Raw genomic sequence first — 19,406 nt, 5'->3', positions numbered from 1 at the left:
GTGAATAAATCCACATCGTAGCGTATAGTAACATATTCTATTCTATTCTATTCAGAGACGGGGCGAAGTACCTGTACGTGGCTCTCTCGAGTGGAACCTTTGTACATATCCCCTTAAATTCAGCTCAGCTAGCCTAGCTCCCGAGTAAACTGGAGCAGCAAGCTTGGCAGCAGCAGGTAGAGTAACATAGTTCAGGGTATTTTTATTTTTCTCGTCATAGGATAGGAACTCGTGGAGAGGGTGAACAAATTCACGTACCTCGGCAGTGTCGTGGACACACACGGCGGAACCGAGGCCGACATCGACGCCCGCATCAACAAGGCCCGGTCAGCCTTTGCGCAGCTCAAGCCCGTCTGGGACTCCTCCGTCATCGCTCGCCGCACTAAAGTTTGGATTTTCGAGTCAAACGTCAAGTTAGTACTCTTATATGGTTGCGAAACGTGGTTCGTAAGAGATGACCTAACAAGAAGGCTACAAGTGTTTGTCAACAAATGCCTTAGCCTTAGACATCTGTCTACTAAAGGTATTCTGGCCGCGAACCATCTCGAATACGGAGTTGTGGAGACTGACCAACCAGAGGTGAATTGACTCGGAAATCTGGCTTAAGATGTGGAGCTGGATTGGCCATACGCTGCGGAGATCCGAAGACCATCCACCCAAAATCGCCCTGACAAAGTGGGCTGCATCTGGCAAGCGAAAGAGGGGACGGCCAAAAACCACGTGGCGTCGCACTTCCGTGCAGGAGGCAGCCGCCCTCGGCATGAGCTAGCACGAAGTCGAAGGCGTGGCACAGGACCGGTCAGAGTGGAAATCTACACTTCGAGCCCTATATCCCTGATTAGGGATCCCAGGACCTGATGATGATGAGGATAGGAACTTGTGTGGTTTACCTACTGTGTGTCAAATGTAACAAACGACATCCCAAACAGGAGTTTTCGGATTCAAAATGTATTACTACTTATTGAATTTGGTACTAAGTATTTACTTCGTATGGACTTCTTCGCTGGATGGACTGGTTCGCGATAACCTTACGATCCTTCGGGCTTTCACCATCTACCAAACATTAGCCATTGACAATCCTTACGCAGCATTCATATTCATATTCTGTATAATGCAGAAGATCGTGATGCAGTAAATTTAAGATCACTGAACTTTCATTATTTTCAGACAATTTTCATTTAACATCTTAATTTGTAAAACCCGTGGACCTATTCTGTAAACTAAAATAAGGCGTAATAAAACAATTTTATAGCACAAAGTTCTGTAGCAAGGTGTTGCAGTCAAAGAACTGGAGTAACCCAGTAATCTATGAGATAGAGTTACAAAGATCGGTGACTCACTATGTGTGGTTAAAGCTTTTTATGATCGACCGTTGGTTTACAGAAGAACGCATAACGTTATTGGATTGTGTAGGAAATCGGAATGTATGTGTAGGGTGGCCCAAAAGAGGTTAAGTGAGCCGAATGGTGAGTCAGAGGGTCATTCCGAATATGTTATGATCTCCCTATAGTAAAATATCTTATGACCAACAATTATCAAAAGCAAAGTTCGTCAGTATGATCCTCTAACTCAGCCCCTTTATGCTTATTATACTTACCAATATATATATTTTTTATGAAAAAAGCATTTATTAACACTAGATAAAAAACAATAAAGATAAATAATAATGAGTATTAAATAAACTAATAATAGAAAACTTATTTTTAACTAAATGTATATATATACAAATGTTGGTGGCGCTCTTCTGTTCTCTTCTAATTTATTAAAGTAAAGTAAGAGATTTTTTTTTTTACAGTCTTAAAACAATTATGTAGGTTGCATTGCAGTATGTTGACTTGTGTCTGAGTTGAATGTACGCATCTCGTTAGTTTAATGACCAGTGAAATTGTACACTCCATCTCATTATTCCACTAGTTGTGAATGACTCATCATCAGCCAGTAATCATCTATAACCCTCTGGACGGCTACTTGTCTAGAGGGCGTCCCACGCTACGCTTGCCTGTTCGTTATCCGAATGACTGAGGCACAGTATCGGTCATAAATTTGTCATCCTAATTATATTCTACAAATTCATTCAGAAATATATATATTTTTTACCAAATTGAAAATACTGTGAACTTTCTTATCTATTATTATTTCTGACAAGAGATAAGCCCTATTATTTGAGGATGCAGTTTTAGCGAAACATTCGAGTAGGTGTATAAAACAGGCAAGCAACAAATTATTTTACGAGCAGCACTCAGCTCTTCACGCTCTATTAAACCCGAATAATATTATAATTAATTTTATTCTACGTAGATACGTGACGGCTGAATGGCGTAGTGGTTAGTGACCCTGACTGCTATGCCGAAGGTCCCGGGTTCGATTCCCGGCTGGGGCAAATATTTGTTTAAAGACAGATATTTGTACTCGGGTCTTGGTTGTTGATATTTATATTTAGTATGTATCTATCTATGTATTTGTGTAGATATATCAGTTGTCCGACATCCAAAACACAGGTTCTGCCTAGCTTGGGGTCGGATGACCGTGTGTGAGATGTCCCCACATATTATATTATTATTATTATATTATATAGAATCATGGAACCGACCGTACTATCGTAGGCGGCTCTTTTTCCAATTCCGATCTAGGTTGTGTGTGAATCACTTGACTTATTGCCATGTTTACATAATGATGCTGCTAACAGAATGGACGAAACTTTCGAGAACTCTTCTTTTAACACTTTTCGTCGCTTCTACTAATATTAGAGCTTTTTGATCGAGCAGATCTCTAATGTTTTGATACTTTAAAAAAATATTTATTTTAAATTACAATCTTGGGAATAGGTACTCGGTATGAGATGTCATGTGGCCGCTACACGGGTTCGTTATCGACGTCGATTAACTCGTTTAATGGGCGTTCCACCAATCACAGAGCAATTGTATGGCGAATCGCGATATAGTGACGTTTATCTGAGTCGATAACGAACCCTTGTAGCGGCAACTGGGGAGATATTGAAAAAATATAAGTTAGTCTTATATGTTACTTTTTCTCAAGGAATTAGGTATTTACTTTCATGAATTTCCAAAATTAGTCGAACAAGAGTTGCTTAAAATGACGAGTAGACTATAATGACACCCTTTTGATTAAAAATACCACTTCTCTCCTGTATAAATCATAACTAATATTATAAATGCGAAAGTAACTGTGTCTGTCTGTTACTCTTTCACGCCAAAACTACTGAACGGATTTTAATGTGCTATACATATGGTCTAGACCTTGAAAAAGAACATAGGCTACTTTTTATCCCGGAATTCCCGCGGGAAAACTTTTTAAGGCGAAGCGAAGCTCGCGGAAACAGCTAGTATTTCAATATTTCACAAAACTGGCGCGTGTTTTAATGGAATGAATGTGAAGGGTAAAAACTGAAATAATTGTTGGGACTCGACACGTTTTCAATTAGTCACCGGAACGCGTTGCAATAAACTATCAGCTGGAGGAATTTTCAATTAAAGATTTTCATGTTTGTATTGGAAAATATGCCCTGAGCTGTGTACCGTGTGTTTTATAAATGAAAGTTCAGATATTTGAAATATTTTAATGGGAAAAATAGGTACTAAAATCACTGTAATACAAGAAATTAAAAACTTTTTGATCGTTTTAATAAATACAGTATAAGAGAAAATGATACTATAATTTAGTTTTAACGCGCTGCACCTCATAGGTAATATGGTAAGTAGTAAGTTTTTAACGATTTTTTTATATCCATAGTAAACACTATAACCTATAATTACAGGTTATACCCAGGATATTACAATATCACCCCAGTTGCCGCTACAAGGGTTCTTTATCGACTCACATAAACGTCACTATATCGCGATTCGCCATACAATTGCTCTGTGATTGGTGGAACGCCCTTTAAACGAGTTAATCGACGTCGATAACGAACCCGTGTAGCGGCCACATGACATCTCATACGCGCTTATATTTTACATTGTCAGGGGAAACCGTTAAATGTATACAATACCTACATATTCGTAGGATGCCAAGGATGTCTGTTTATAGCTGTCACGCCAATACATTTCGCTATAAAATATTCCAAATAAAGCAATGTGTAGGCGAAGCGGTGTTTTTTTAAAGCATTGATGCATTTTGCATTCGTAATGTGAATGTGTAAGCCAACCGACAGACTGTCTGCTGGAGTGGATTGTATCCATAAACAATACAGGGTGTTGCAAAAAGGGTATTCAAGATTCATATTGTTAAGAACATTTATTTTTTTATCGTAAATGTTTCGGAGAAATATAATTACACTACAATATATATAAACAAAACGAAAATCGGTTCAGCCGCCGTTTCAGAGCTGCGCTACCACATAGGTAGGTTAAACTTATAACGCTCTTCTTTTTCCGTCGGGTTTTTAAATAGATTTCAGTATAGTATAACTTACCCAAATTAGGTCTACAGACAATATAAAAATTTTGGTGTGAATAGTTTGCACAGTTTGCATACTAGCGACCTGCTTTCGGAAGTCAATATTTGAACACACCTAGTTAGCTCGTTAAAAGGTTGTTCACACAAAATAAACTTTTAGGTCAATCAGTATTTTTGCTGCCCTATTTGATGATTGGTTAGACCGACGCACGAAAGATTTTACGCCGTCGATTCGGTTAGTGATAATTTTCAAATGCATAAATAGAGATAATATACCCAAAGCTTATCTTCAAACTCTACCAAATCAGGACTACTTTATAAATGATGTTCAAAAAACGTGATTTATACGAAGCCGATACATACGTGTGCAGCATGTTATAATATCTTACACCGAAAATGAAATCAGCATGTCAATATTCGCGAAAAATATACCTACTACATCCTACTATGTAACATTAGTTAGAAGGACGATTTGTTTGCTAGTCGTCTCCCACCCAACATTATTGGAAGGGCAACTTTATAGCTTGCGAGAGTTGCGAGGGTGTTGTTCTTTTTGGACGAGACCATAAATCTTGCAGACTTAAAAATAAATCGTTTTATAGCCTTAAAAAGTTAATTTTACCTTCTTTGTTATTAACCTTGGGATACGGTTAGTTAATACTGGAATTCTTTGTAACTCTACACTTAATTGTTCTTGTAGCCTGTGACATCATAGCCGATATTAGAACATAACTATTACAAGGAGCTATGGATAAGAACAATAACAATTATTGTGTAATTTTTATGTTCGTTTCATGGTCTTAGTCGTCATAAATGTTTAATTATTTTAGAATGTTGAATACTGAAACTAACACAATGTAATGTTACTTTTTTTATCATAACTGATAACTAACCTCTACTACCAAATTTATTTAGATCGGCATTCAAACCTTTAGGAAACGTTTAACTAAACGTCTTACACCTAGCTATGTCAATATAGGTACATGGTCAAAACCATAGACTAATGCCGAAATTAGCTTAAAGTTCCTTTATGCAACTCGGCGTTATTCGTATAAAAAAAAACGATGGTTATTTTGGATATATAACTAATATAACTGAATGTATCATTATCGGCAGACAACATGATGACACATTGGATACAATACAAGTGACCACCCAACAAGATATCCTATTATCATACGCAATGACGTCACGATAGATATATTACATCATGAATGCATTACGTTCATCATAGCTAGTCGGAGTCACGTATTATATTTATTGCAATTGACGAATGTACTCGTATAATAATTGCGGATGTAACTGTTTTTTTCACATCCTGTATCAAAAGAAGCAAAAAGGACTTTTTGTTCCAAAAAGGGTAAGAATAACGAAATATTATAAAACTAGTCCTTTTCTAGAACAGAAGTTGTTCAGAATATACCTAGGTACATACAGGGTGATTCGAGGGTCGATGTATTCCTTTAAATGGGTTATAGACGAAGCATTTCCAGTCGATTGAACCCCATAATGTATTATGCGAAAGTCAACCATTTCTGAGTTATTTAAGTTTTAAGTTTTTGTAGGTTTTTGCCAAAATTTATGTTTTAAATCAAAATATTTAAAATAATAACCATTTTTTAAATATTTTTTTGGTTGTTTTGGATTAGTGACACCTTAGCCAACTAATTATAATCATTAAATGCGCAATATTTAACTTAATTTAAACACAGTGCTTCAAAATAGGTGAATCATTAAGAAAATGTTACGAAAAATGAAAACAAAAATGCTGAATTAAAAAAGAATTTTATCTGAAAAAATTTCAGGCACTACAGCATAAAAACATAGTCAATTTATAAGCTTTAAAATGACATATGCCAATCTAAAATCGATTAAGGTATGACCAAGATATAGCCAAAAAAACCACATAGGCGGACAAATCTCAGTAGGGAAACGAACAAGATTTGTTCCAATTTTAAGGTAAAAGCTCTTATAACTGGACTTTGTAGAGCTAATCTCTCTATAAGTATAGTGATATCACAAACTGACCATTTATGCATATAAGGCAAGCGTCCACCGATCGGTATCGCACGTATCGGACCAAACGGATTTTCATAAATGTATGGAGAAACGGCTTTGGCAATGCCGATGATGTGATGTGGACGCACTTGTGTGAATTTCTATACAAGATTACTGAATGCGATGCGTCCGTTGCGTACGATTCCAAAAGGAGGACGCTTATACCTATACCTTTTTTCACGAGGAAAGACATCTGACAGGACCCTTATTACATTCTAATAAGGGTAGTTTTTGTTTGTATCAGATACTTTTCCCCGTGAAACAAGGTATAGTTACCGATACTAATTATAATGTATGAATGAAAGTATTACTCACTATTCGTATTTGTATTCTTTATAAGGAAATCTATTATTTTTATGGTTTCATGATGAATAAGTATTGTTGTGCTTAAGAGAAATACTACGAATACTATACGAGAACATACCGCATGTTCTAATAAGGGATTGTAACAAGAAAGAGAAACAAGTCATTAGTCATTGCAATTAAAAGAAAAAGTCTTCATAAAAAAAAGTTACGTGACCAACACTTTATATGGATAAGCTTTATTTATGCACAAATTGCCAAGAAAACTGGCGTTTAACAGGGGTGCCGCTCATCTGGCATAATCTTTATTGACCAAAACTCATTTCGCATAACTCGTATGGTCTAAATTTTTTTGGCCGAACCATCACTTTGCCAAGACTTATGTGGCATAAGGCTCGTTTCGTCTAAAACTCTTTAGGCACAATCTTTAAACACCTAAGTTTCGTTTGCTCAAATTTATGTTCGTCTATACCTATGTATAATCTTGTTTCTCCTAATGTAATCTTAATAAATAATATATTAAGTATGTAGTAAATGTACAAATTGTGGTATTTTTCTCCTACATCCCGAAAATCACGATATTGTATGATCAAAAAATCGAAAGTTAACGACCAATATAATTATTACAAACCCCATGAGATCGAAACCTAAAAATAGGTGCGACGACGAGCAAAGCGAGGAGGAGCGTGTTAGGTGCACATGTTCATCAAAACCAAAGCGGAGCGCAGCGAAGCGGAGCGGAGCGTTTTCCAAACAGCGGAAACAATACAAGGCAACAGTTTGCGCTATGTAGGGAGACGCTCCGTCAAAGTTAAAGCCAAACGAATATTATTACTTTGTATAAACCTATGCCATAGCATTATTAGGCTATTCAAGTTTTGGCCAAACCATTATTAGGCTAAACAATGTTATGCGAAATAACTTTTTACTAAACGAGATTTATGCCATACGATTTTCGGCGTAACGAGACTTTGACCAAACGTTACTATGCAATACGAGATTAGGCAAAAAAATCTTATGCCAAAAAAGGTAGAACCGTTTAACAGGCATATGACAGCGTTTAGCATGTGTCAATTTGATATGAGATGGGGCCTCTTGCACCAACTTATTGAAACTAGATTTAATATGTTGGTGCAAGTGGCCCTTAGAATACAAACTTAAGTTTTAATGGTAAGGCCAATAAAACCTAAGCTTTACACTCTGGCGAAAAGTGGGTGCAGCAATGCACCTCTGCCTACCCCGCAAGGGAGTACATTAGTACAAGGCGTGAGTGCGTGTTTTTGCTTTGCAACAAGTGTTATTTATGGGCGCTATGTATGTATGTGTCAGTGTCACAATTCGTAGTCAACAATGGGACTGGCCGACCTGTTTCATCACAACACAACGCCCGGTCTTCCCCATAAACCTATATTCATAATGTGATGTCATGTAATGACATCATTCAGTATGAAACGAGAAATTATGCTCTCATAAATAAATTATATTTGAATATTGTTGTGACATTCCCGTAGTAAAAATTAATAGGGCGGAAGGCTGCCAAGTCTCTGCCTTTTGTTCGACGCTGTAAATTATTATTTTGGGCCATGGTTTGGTTTTATAGACTTATATTATGTCTTAATTAATTATAATCGTTTTGATCATCATCATAATTACAGTATATTTGCTTTCAGCTGTTTTTGATGACTCATTCAGAACTGCTGGACTACAATAATTAGGTATATGCTAGGATTCCTAGGACTTTGACATAATATATGGAATTTCAACTAACGCTAAACGCACTTATTTATTTTAGTCGGCTATCAAACGTCAATTTTAAAAACGTTTAGCGTTTGGTAAAAGTGACCCATAGTGATAATTTAAGGTTACACTTTAGAATAACTCTGACGGCGGTGATCTGTTTGCCTACTGGGAACGCAGCTATGGTTTTACGCAATCCTAACTAATATTATAAATGCGAAAGTAACTGTGTCTGTCTGTCTGTCTGTCTGTCTGTCTGTTACTCTTTCACGCCAAAACTACTGAACGGATTTGAATGAAATTTGGTATACATATGGTTTAGACCCTGAGAAAGAACATAGGCTACTTTTTATCCCGGAATTCCCACGGGAAATTTTTTTAAGGCGAAGCGAAGCGCGCGGGAACAGCTAGTTATTTATAATCATAGCGTAGTGTCGTTGAACTTCCGAACATCGAGTGTGTACTGTGGATTGTTTTAACTTTGTAACTACGTAATGAATACGTGTACTGTTCGAAAGATTCAAATGGAATTTTGGAGATAAACACTCGGCCAAGAACGAACTAGATATTAATGGGAAAGGATCCGTTCTCTTATATGTATAAGTTGACCCACTGAAAAAGAATTATTAGAATGTATAAATAAATAAAAAAAACGTGACCGAATAGTGTAGTGGTTAGCGATCCTGTAGATATCAGCTGCCCGTTTTTCCCCTTGACTGAACCCTAAAATAATAACAAAAGGGGTTTGTTTTTTTAGTTAAATAAGTTAAAGCATTACACCGAGATAAGTACATGTTCGTGTAAAAATGCATGGTTTAACCCGTATCTTCCTAGTGTTCCATTTTTCAAACGGTTACTTTGTTAATTTTTTTCTCGAATTTTTTAACGCATCTTTAAATTAATGCTTTTATATTGGTATTACTGACATTACTAGCTGTTATTTGAATAAAATACATTTCACTTCGCGCGGTTGAAAACGCGGTAAAAGCTAAATTTATTTTGAAAATTTAGGTGAAAATTATGGCAAAAATAAAAACGTAAGTAATTATGATGTTTACATTAGACTAGTGATAATTTAGGTTTTATACACATGCTATAATATTGTTATATCATGTCATAATACATATTTAGAAAAAAATATGAAAAATTGTGGCTTTATGTAAGTTTTTATGTACCGTTCCATTATTGGAGCAGTAGGAACATACAAGTCGTAATCTTTATACATTAGGATTTTTACTTCATCAGTATTTCCTTGTAATTATGATATTATTTTATAGCAGATTCAATGTGAATTAGAAAATCTCTCAGTTGAAATAAGATGACGACTTGTTCGCGGCTGATATTTTCATCACACCTCCTGACAAATGCCAAAATAGTGACAAAGACAGCGGTTACGAAGAGTTTGCAAGTATAAATAATTTCTCTAGACATCAGTTACTGGCAAAAGCTGAACTCTGGGTCACCAGATCGTCTCAATCTGAGTCTAGGATAGCGGTGGGAGCGGTGGCAACTCAGTGGGGTAAGCGCCCTCTTCTAACTCCAGAGATGCGGGTCCGAATCCCGGCGCTGACATGTACCAATGAGTTCTTTGAATTGTACAATGGATACCATCGCTCTTACGGTGATGGAAAACATCGTGAGGAAACCTGCATAGTGATCTAGATTTAGCACATTTAGATATGCACTCCAGCACCAACCCACAGTGGACCGGACCGGAGACCGATGGATGGACGTGGTGGGAAATGGTCCAAGCTTGAGAAGGCACTTTAGACTTTAGACTTTTAAGTTGAAGATCAATAACTATTTACTTGCAAACCAGAATAATGTATTATAGTTACCTACCTAACTTGTAGATACCCACTTAAATGCGTAACCTATTGGTCTGAGTTAAAGTGGACGGGCGTGGTGTATGTATGTACCTACCTATACTACCTATTGTGCTGAATGCAGGCACCATACCCGCCTACCATAGTTCTTTATTTTTTATTTTTTATTGTTAGATTAAATTTATCTGTTGCATGTTAGTTATAAGTCACATGTAAGTAAAATAATTAGTTAAAGAGAGCATGTACTGCCAATAAACTACCTTGTAGTTTGGCGGTGTTTAGTTTTAAGTCAAATTGTATATATTTTGTTCTGAATAAATAAATAATCAATCAATCAGACCTTGGGGATATGCACAATGGTTCCACTCGAGAGAGCCAGGTGCTACTTTGGTACTAACACCCCCACAGAGAATAGAATAGAATAGAATAGTCTAGGGTATCGAAGAAGCTTGTAGAAAATGAAGAACAAGTGGAACCAGCACCTTCCACATCGTCAGTGACGCAGCCTCCACAGCCTATATCCTCGTCGACGGTAACACAGGCTAAGCGCCAGCCCCCTCCAAAAAGAAAAAGTAGAACTCACAAGAGAGTGGAGCTAGATATTCCAGAAAAGCTGAGAAGGAGTACCGTGAACCAGATTTCCTGGAAAACCCAGTGCATCAAATGTAATGTTGCTTTACATTACCAAATGCTCTTTTCTTTTTCATACTCAATAACACATCCAATTATGTATTTTTACGTAATAATTATAAGATTTAAATAATATGTTAGTTTATTTCTTTTCTCTATCTATTTTTTAACTTCGTACAATAAATAAGAAAGTGAATACAATCGTTTTATTTCCCAACGAAATCCATAGCCACTAACAGTATCTTACATGTATGTATATTCCTACTGTTCCATTATTGGAACGGTTACAAAACTAAAAATCTAAAAAAGATATATATTTTTTTGGTATGCAGGTCTCATTATACACCTATAAGCCTGTTCTGATATGAGTTTCATAAAAATTGAACTTGTTTTACTATGGTTGGGATGATACGAGAATAACTGAACTGTTTTTGTCACAATGCTGTCGATAACACAAACACAATGATAGTACACATAGGATTTATTAAGATGTGTAAGACTAGAGTTACTTTACTATTATTGTGTTATTTCAGCAATATTGTTTTATAATGCCTAATTAAATTTGTACATAGGCGAACTTAATGCTAATATGCTAATAGCATTTTCTTCCAGCTGGAACGTTGGGCGTTGTGGAAAAAGTGATAGTTAGTGCGATAGACGGAGACGAAAAGTGAATTTTGTTTAATATCTATAAACACTAGGTGTTAATAATTGCAATGTGGTTTAGGAGTTATAATTATACATGTTTCAAGACTGCAATAGTTAATGCAGGTTAATGGATCATCTGAAATTCAATACTAGTTATATTATTAATAGAATACCAAAGACCTAGGTCACGTACAGTTTGCCAGGTAATAATGGGATATGACTTCAGCTAGGTTTACAAGCCAAGACTTTACAACTTTGATAAATTGTGTTTGTGCCAGATTTTCTACGTTGACATTAAATTTTACAATACTATAATTCATAATAGGTAGATATATTTCATAATATCTCAACCAAAATTGCAGTGTTTTGAAAAAAAACATAGGTCTCTCAATGTCTCTCTGTACAACTTGATATCTGGGAATGACCACATGATTTTGACCTTTGTCCCTTCGTTGACAGGCGAGGCGGTTAATCTAACACTGTAACACCCTTTGTAATTATTAGGGTATCATTGTTTAAAAAGACACATTATAATTAGGAAAATGTTTTATTTATTAATGTTATCATTGATCATGCGGGTCTGTCGCCCAAAAATTTATAACTACTTCTATCTTACACAAGATCGTCATCAAGATAAATTAAAAGTTAGAAAGAATTCCTTGGTTAGCTTTTATATGTATTTTATTATTATTATTTCATTCTTTATTGTAAAAATATTACAAATAAAAATAAAAAGGGTGGACTTAATGCTAAAAGCAGTTTCTGCCAGTTAACCCGCAGGGGGTACAGGAAAAATGGTAATAAGGTGTAAAAAAAAAGTAAACCAATTTAAATCAAAATACTCGTATAATGTAATTTGTATGATATAACAGTAATCCATAACATAGTAAGTGGCCGTTGATATTTATAATTTTATTACTTATTTACCTTATAAAGGTCACTGATGTTGGCCAAAAGCTATTAAACGATCCCTTAAAATACGACCGAATGGCGTAGTGGTTAGTGACCCTGACTACTGAGCCGAAGGTCCCGGGTTCGATTACCGGCTGGGGCAGATATTTGTTCTCGGGTCTTGGATGTGCCCATAAAATGGCAATAGGCCCGCCCCCTATTACATTGGGACTAACAGAACACTCTGGCGAAAAGTCGGTGAAGCAATGCACCTCTGCCTACCCCGCAAGGGAGTACATTAGTACAAGGCGTGAGTGTGTGTGTTTTTTTAAAATAGGGCGGTTGTAACTGATATGACTCAAACAGTATTTAAAAAAATCGTTAATCCTAGTTAATTACCGATATCCGTTTTAAATACATTAAAAAACAGTTTCTTTTGCCGATACAAGGACATGTGGGTGGACAAAAAAAAACTTGTCGACGTGACTGTTAATAATAAAAACAGTTATAGATTTATGAGACTTTACAACAACTGTGTAAACAATATCTTTATTTAGATCTCTGCGTATACTAGTAGTTTAAAATTTAAAACCAATATCAATAAGATACCTACATAGTTGCGTTAACAGTTCAGTCGATACACACGCCAGAGATTCGTTCGAATCTGAACCCAGACAAGAAAGAATTAAAGAATAGTGTAGGTACCTACCTATAACCTAAGTAAAGAAAAACATCGTGAAGAAACCTGCCCATCCAGGTAATGATGTGATCTGTGCACCCACCAACCCGCAATGGACCAGCGCGGTCGGAAATGGTCCAAGCTTATAGAGCTTCCACTATGTTATTGAATTTTTGACGTTTCCTTATGTCTGGTAAGTAAAGTTGGTTTTCCTTTGCAGTCATCAAATATGTATGGTATTTCGAATGTCAAAAAACCAATAATATAATGGACAGAATATAGGAAGATAGTTTAGACCTTTGTGAGACGTCGTCACCAACAACAACTTCATGTCGTTCGCCGCCTATTGGCACCCTAATGTTATGGTAGGCGGCACAGAGGCGGCGAGGCTGAGTGACTTGTCGTGTCCGCAGTAAAAACTAAGAGCTAACATGCTATAAACCTACTGACTTACAATAATTTAGTCAATTAAGTAAATTTTAAAACAGAATGTAGCAGTGGGATGTAACGTCTTTATTATCAATCTATTGTATTTAATTACAACAAAAATCCATTTTGATAATGGTGCGTATGGAAGTGAGCATGATACTCGTAGATGAAAATAGGTGCAGCATAATAATAAAATTATAGGTATCTACAATGTAAGGGATTGCAGTCGGGACACAGATTACATTGGTTGGGAGTTGTAGTGAAGCTAAAATTGATATTCGCGGAATGTACGGCAAAAGTTTTTTTCAGAATGATCATCTGAGTAACAATGTTGTGATAAAACATATTCTAACACGCCGTGTATATAGCCAGGAAGTAGTACTTAAGGAAAACAGGCAAAAGAAACTGAAATTCAATTTATTCTTTATCTTAGACGCAAAAGCAGTAGGTATTATGGTAAAGAAATGACAAACTCGTGTAATATTCAAAGACAAGGAAATCAGGTTTACATTTTAATCTCTGAAATTTTGTTGCAAATTAGTAAAATCCTTGCCTTTTTTATAAAATGTAATGAAATTAAAGCTACCACCAGCTCATCTAAAAAAAACTCAAGCCATTTCTGCATGAAAACATGTAAGTATTCGGTAAATGCATTGGTGACTGTTGCTCGTAAATATATCTTTAGATGTGACCAGTTTCTGACTCAGAGAGCTGATTCTACTAATTAACAAAGTGTAAATACAAACACGGTCCGGTCACGTTTGTTGTTACGTGAAAATATATAAGTTAAAATCCCTACATAAGTACCTAAATTAAAAATTAAAAAATAAAAAAAAATATCATTATAGTATACAGGATGTGCCAAAAAATGTATACTAAGCCGAAACCTACATACGTGTGCAGCCTGGTATATCTAATCCCGAAAGCCCTCTTTTTGCAACATCCTGTATACATACTTTACTTTATCGCTATTATAACTCGAGTAATCGAGTAACTCCGAATGGGGTGGTTACATCCAGTAGAATATTGTAGATACCCATATTCATTTATGAATATTTCGATAGTCCAATGAAAGGAATATTTTTAAGATTGGATTTTGATAAAATTTTACAGTAGCGAGCTGACGCCGCAAAAAGTATCCCATAGAAATTTAGGTATAAAAGGTAGCATATTTGTCTAGATTAACAAAATTTATATAAAAGTCCTCGTTTGATTCACTATTTAGGTAGTATTACATGGTATTTTTAATAAATTGGCTGCACCAAGGTTTTAGCAGAAGCTTGGTTTCGTGATGACTGTTACAAGTTCTTAAAATAGCCGGTCGAATATAGATTAGTACCCCACTGGTAGTGACCTAAGTCAAGCGACAAATTGGTCAGTAGATCAAACTTGTACGTACGTACTTTAGTAAAATCACCACAGAAACGTAATAACCATTTTATAGAGCCCCTGACGAATGCTCCGTAGAGCACTGAAAACAGCCGTCCATAAGATAATAATAATAATATGGGGGTGTACTGTAACTGTAGGTTTTAAATAATTAATATATGTTCATGCTTACAGTCGTCGAAATATAATAGGCCCGTCGAAATATAATTTGTGTAGCTGTCCACAGCTACACAAATTTGCTATTTACTATGGATTTATTTTATTTTTATTTTATTTTATTTTACTATATTGGCGTAGTGGTTAGTGACCCTGACCGCTGAGCCGATGGTCCCGGGTTCGATTCCCGGCTGGGGCAGATATTTGTTTAAACACAGATATTTGTTCTCGGGTCTTGGATGTGCCCGTTAAATGGCAATAGGCCCGCCCCCTATTACATTGGGACTAACATAACACTCTGGCGAAAAGTGGGTGCAGCAATGCACCTCTGCCTACCCCGCAAGGGAGTACATTAGTACAGGGCGTGAGTGCGTGTTTTTTTTTTGTTTTTTTTTTTTTTATATTAGGAAAACTTAACTAATTTATTTTGTAGATAACAATGACAGGGTAGCTTATGTTGCACAAGTTTCCACCTCTAGGTAGATTAGTTAGGTAGTATAGGGAGGGAATTTACTTGGTGAAATACATAAAAAGACACAAATTCTGGCGTATTATTTAACGGCCGAAAGAAAAAAGAACTTTTGATGCACCAAAAGTTACTTATTGTTTAGATTTTTTATGATTTAGAGAGGCTTATAACCAGAAGTGGGCAGATACGGGCTGATAATGATGATGATGATGATGATTATGATGATTTAGATTTGACACCAGCTGTCATCCCATACATTTTGGAGCTGTCCAATCGGGCCTCTTATATTTCGACGACTGTAGGTAGGAAAACTGGCTGTTAAATTCCACATGATTATTCATAACTGTATCATCAGCCGATTGCACGACAGTTCTCATTCGTTCGTTATTCGTCAGTATAGAGCAGTGTTTTTCAACCTTTTTCATGATGCGACCCCCCTGGTTAAAAAAAATATTTCGCGACCCCCTTGACCCTTCGGTTTTTTTTATCAGTACTATTACTGTACTATTATTTATGGTCTCCATGATGAAAAGAAAAATATTATTATTTTTTGCTAAAATATCTTGTTTTTTCGACCTTTGTCGACCCCCTACAAAAGCTTCGCGACCCACCAGGGGGTAGCGACCCACAGGTTGAAAAACACTGGTATAGAGTACTCCTGCTTCCCAAGCTCAGCTTAGGTCGCTTACAGTTGCCGCGTCTATGAATAAATCTCTCTGGTTGTCCGGAAACAAACAATAATCCCATTAATATTTCATGACTACGGATCTGGAAACATCCTTTATTTTGTACTCAGTCATTAGCTAAAATCTATTTTTTTTAGTCTTAGTGCCAATTTCTCCATTGCCGGTTAGAGCATAACCAGGTATTAGTGGTTGACTTTTGACACCTCTGTCAAGAATTTTATATGGAGATGTAAAATTCTTCAAGTGTACCTATAAATTTGATGGAACGGTCCCTGGTCGGTTAGATAACCGACAATGGAGAAATTGGCACTTATTATTGTAATTAGTATGTCATATCCGTGAGTCGTATAAAGTGTCCCTTCTGAAAATCAGCGCTGCAGGTACACCTTTTTACATGCATATTTAAGTATGTTTTTTTTGAAAAGGCTCAGTATTTTTTTACCTTCGTTCTTCTCATAAGACAGAAGGAGCCCCCCCTTATCCAAATTGAGAGTAGTTGTTAAAAAATTACGTTCATCAGAAAAAAATAATATACGATGAATAAAAACATTTGACTTTGACTTTTGATTTTGTGCTTTTAAAGTTCGCTACATGTCGAAATATTGTACATCACGAAGATCTCGTGGCGAAGCTACTTAAGCGGTGTTCCCGATCATTCAACCGAGATTCCATAGTAAACATATCAGGAAATTTAAATAAGATTTTTAATAAAATATTTTTTCGTAGGCTTACGTATGCTTCAACAGTTATCGACCCAAAATACCACCTGTTTCCCTGTTTCAGTGTTTATAAAAGAGCTGGATTTAGATCTTGGTCTAGAAATGTAGATAGGAAGCAGTCTTTGTAGTGTTTGTTTAGATAACAATGAGTTATGGTTTATGGTGGTATTGCGAGAGAAATGTTGGCTTTACATTTTTTTTACTCACGAAGGAAAATATTGATCTATGTCCGTGATTTTAATTTTACATAATTATATGCATATTTTTTATTATTATTAAGTAGTTTTAATAATTAACAATTTTTCAGGAACCAATCTTCAAACCCGATAATTTCATTAGAAGTGTATTTTTAAACGCGTTTTAAAATCTGACCGCAAATCTTATCACTATTGCCCTGGGGAGTGCAGTGACCATAAATCAATGTTCTTATCGGGATAAATTGAAGGACTTCCGGAAGAGAGCATCGTTCGAGTGGTCCGACTTTACGAGCGCGATCTAATAAGAAATAGCCGACTCAAGTGCCCCGTAAGGTGACTGTCCGATATTGTGTATCAGGTTTTTTTTTCAGAAATATATATAATTTATAATTTATATAATTTGGATTTTAAAATTATAAATGTTGTATATAGGTAGATGAAGGTCATTCATGTTACTATATTTTACGTTTTTTACATACGAATAATTGCATCTAAATATTTGCGAATTTGGACAATCATTACAATAATATCTACGAGTGTATGTATCTATCTACCTACATATACATATTTCAAACCTATATAATTTCGAGTACCACTTTTGTTGTAGAAAAGGACAAAGCAGATAAAGTTTTAAACGCGCGCGAGAATGGACTTCTAAAACATGAAAAGAAAACTGCAGTAACAATTTCAAACACAGTCTGAGCCACGTTTTCTATTCAGCAGCTTTAAAATCCATTAGCCAGACGTCTGCAACAAACTCGGCCTTGTCAGGAATGTCCCGGGCGGCGCAATGAAACCTTGTCACCTCGCTGTAAGGGTGGCCACACTCTTCTAGTTTAATATTAGGATGTCTTTTATCTCCGCCGATTGGTTGGCGTAAGTTATTAAAGCGCTCGCTGGGACTGGCTGGCCATCGTTGGTTTATGGCGAATTCTTCCCGAGTATTTTCTTCTGGTTGCAGGGTTTAAAAATATATGTTGGATTTGGAACTTTAGTCTTGCGCAAGTTTATGAAAATTGGTATAGGTATACCGTATTGAGGTGAAGGTACATCAATAAACTCAACCAAAAAGCTAAAAAATCCTTATTTAATTCATGTAAAATTATGATAGAAAGAGGTAAAGGTGATTAAAAAAGTACTACACAGTGCACAGCGTAAATAAATAAAATCCAATGCGACTAAAACAAAGCTCAAAAAGTTTTGTTTGCCTTTTGTGAGATCTAAATCTAACAGTTATGTTTGTATCAAGCACATTCACTGATATGGTTCCCATGTTTTATGAGTTGTTCCGTTTGACTATAAAAAACTTTTGTTTTACTATTTTTCGTCCACCGGGGCGGGTATTGATTATATTTTTACATTAAACAAAATATACTCGCGAGCGGTTCTACCTGCCATTTGAATGACGTGTAAAATGGGATGTCTAAAGTACCTATATGCAATCATGACTTAAAATCCTTTACGAGTATTTACTCGTGCTATGTAGGTCTGCATTTCTACACCTATTCAGTTACTTTACTCTAAGTCAAAGTCAATAATTTATTCAATGTAGAGCAAGGAACATAAGTATTTCTCTAACGAGAAAATGAACGAATAACGAGTGAGTGAGTTGACAGCGAGACTCGTACCGAGACGTGTGTTAAAGTTAATTTAGTGTAGGAGATATTTTGATTATGCAGCAATTTCAAGTTAACTTTGATGCACTCAAAACTATACATTTTAAATCTTTTTATATTTTTTATTGTCCCACCTAACTGGACATCGAAGCATGGATTTTTGGGGGTTGAAGCAGAGCTTATTCTAAAATTACACCATTGATCAGGTAGAATATTATGCTATTAATTGATGAGAAAAAAATCAGGAAACCTCTTCCTATTTACTCCTCTTACAACAATACAGACATACACGACATTTCATAATAGAAACATAACATAACTAAACCATAATGTAACAATATTCAACAAATAGAACAATAATAACAGTCATAGTTGTTTCCACTTTTAAGTAAATACTGTAAGAATACTTTGAGTCATACGCGGCGTCTCTTGCTATGTACCTACATTATATACAACTGTACAGTGTACATAGATCGGGCCGGTGCCTCCTCAGTATGAGATGGTTCGTGGCGCCGACAGGACACGAGTCGCGACGCCAAAAAAATTATAAGTTCAGAAAT

The sequence above is a fragment of the Plutella xylostella genome, chromosome 18 (genome assembly GCF_932276165.1).
Source record: "Plutella xylostella chromosome 18, ilPluXylo3.1, whole genome shotgun sequence".
Classification (NCBI taxonomy): Eukaryota; Metazoa; Arthropoda; class Insecta; order Lepidoptera; family Plutellidae; genus Plutella; species Plutella xylostella.
This window is presented reverse-complemented; position numbering follows the sequence as displayed.